This window comes from Chiloscyllium plagiosum, unplaced genomic scaffold, assembly GCF_004010195.1.
Source record: "Chiloscyllium plagiosum isolate BGI_BamShark_2017 unplaced genomic scaffold, ASM401019v2 scaf_43702, whole genome shotgun sequence".
NCBI classification, from domain to species: Eukaryota; Metazoa; Chordata; class Chondrichthyes; order Orectolobiformes; family Hemiscylliidae; genus Chiloscyllium; species Chiloscyllium plagiosum.
The window spans coordinates 1-1,726 of record NW_025168662.1 but is presented as its reverse complement, the minus strand read 5'-3'; the positions used below and the strand labels follow the sequence as shown (position 1 = coordinate 1,726).

The 1,726-nt window shown below is 43.2% G+C and overlaps 1 non-coding gene across 1 annotated transcript; it reads left to right on the top strand.

Moving 5' to 3' along the window:
- Window positions 1-352: 352 nt before the first annotated feature.
- On the top strand, window positions 353-425 carry trnar-acg. Its single transcript has one exon. It is a non-coding gene; the product is annotated as a tRNA-Arg (tRNA).
- Window positions 426-1,726: the final 1,301 nt, after the last annotated feature.

Below are 1,726 nucleotides of genomic sequence, written 5' to 3'. Positions count from 1 at the left end.
GGCGAAAGAAATGTCTCCTTATCTCCGGACCCGTACGTTAAGTGTGATTTCATTCCACAGATGCTGTCAGACCGATTACCCAGCAATTTCTGACTTTGTTCCTGATTTCCAGCATCCACAGTTCGTGATTTTTTTTGTAACCTCGAAGTTTGTAAACGAAGACGTGATCTGAATGTGAGGTGTACTCTTAGTTTTCGGTGAAATTCATCAACTTTCAAAGTGAACGAGGTCAAACAGTGAAACTGATTACCTTGCTGAATATTCTTCTTGTCGATTCACTGTTGCCACTCATTTAATCATCAAAACCACAGAATTGCAGAGGGGACTCATCCGACGGCGGGGGACGGTGTGTGGGCTAGTGGCGCAATGGATAACGCGTCTGACTACGGATCAGAAGACTGTAGGTTCGACTCCTACCTAGCTCGCGTGCGCTTTAAAGCCTTAAAGCCGCCTCTTTCGTGCTCTTTTATAAATTAACCTCAATGAAAACATTTCGACACGTATCTGTTACTATTTGCTCTGATTATGGATTTTATCACCTCTCCTGCCACTGTTGTTAGACGAGATGGTCTTCATTTGCTCGAACACAGCGTGCAGGATAGCACTCATAATCAGACAACAGGATTCATCAAACCAGGTCAGACGGTCAAATGAACATGATCGGCGTTGACTGCTTGGATCGAAGGGCCGTGCTGTGTAACTCTATAATGAACCAAGACCAGAGCTGTCAGCAGAAAGCGTTACCTATCAGCTGCTTTGAAGGGGGCCGTCTCACAGGTCACCAGTTGACGTTGTGCCGTATTTTTATGTTATTTTTTCCTTCTTTCAAATAGCAGCTTCTCTGTGGATTTTGGGAATAATTTCAACTACTCAGCCCAGTTTGAAAAGAAATCCAAAGCTTTGAAAACTAAAGTTCACATCATTGCTAATCTTTCTAATTTTCTCTTCAAATCGATTTTGTATGCTTGAATAAAATCAGAAATCAGACTAGTTCTGAGGAAAGGTCCATAAGACAGAGGAGCAGAAACTATGCCACTCATCCCATCCTTCTGCTCCGCCAATAGTGATAATAGGTTTTCCAATCCCATTTTCCCGCTTTCTCCCCCTAACCTTTGATTCCCTTGCTCCTCAAGAACGTATCTGTCTCTGTTTTAAATATAGTCAATGGCCTGGCTTCCTCCAATGACAGCCTTCTGTGGCAATGAATTCTACAGATTCACCACATTCTGGCGAAAGAAATGTCTCCTTATCTCCGGACCCGAACGTTAAGTGTGATTTCATTCCACAGATGCTGTCAGACCGATTACCCAGCAATTTCTGACTTTGTTCCTGATTTCCAGCATCCACAGTTCGTGATTTTTTTTGTAACCTCGAAGTTTGTAAACGAAGACGTGATCTGAATGTGAGGTGTGCTCTTAGTTTTCGGTGAAATTCATCAACTTTCAAAGTGAACTAGGTCAAGCAGTGAAACTGATTCCCTTGCTGAATATTCTTCTTGTCGATTCACTGTTGTCACTCATTTAATCATCAAAACCACAGAATTGCAGAGGGGACTCATCCGATCGCGGGGAATGGTGTGTGGACTCGTGGGGCAATGGATAACGCGTCTGACTACGGATCAGAAGATTGTAGGTTCGACTCCTACCTAGCTCGAGTGCGCTTCAAAACCTTCAAGCTGCCTCTTTCGCGCACGTTTATAAATTAACCTCAATGAAAACATTTCTAT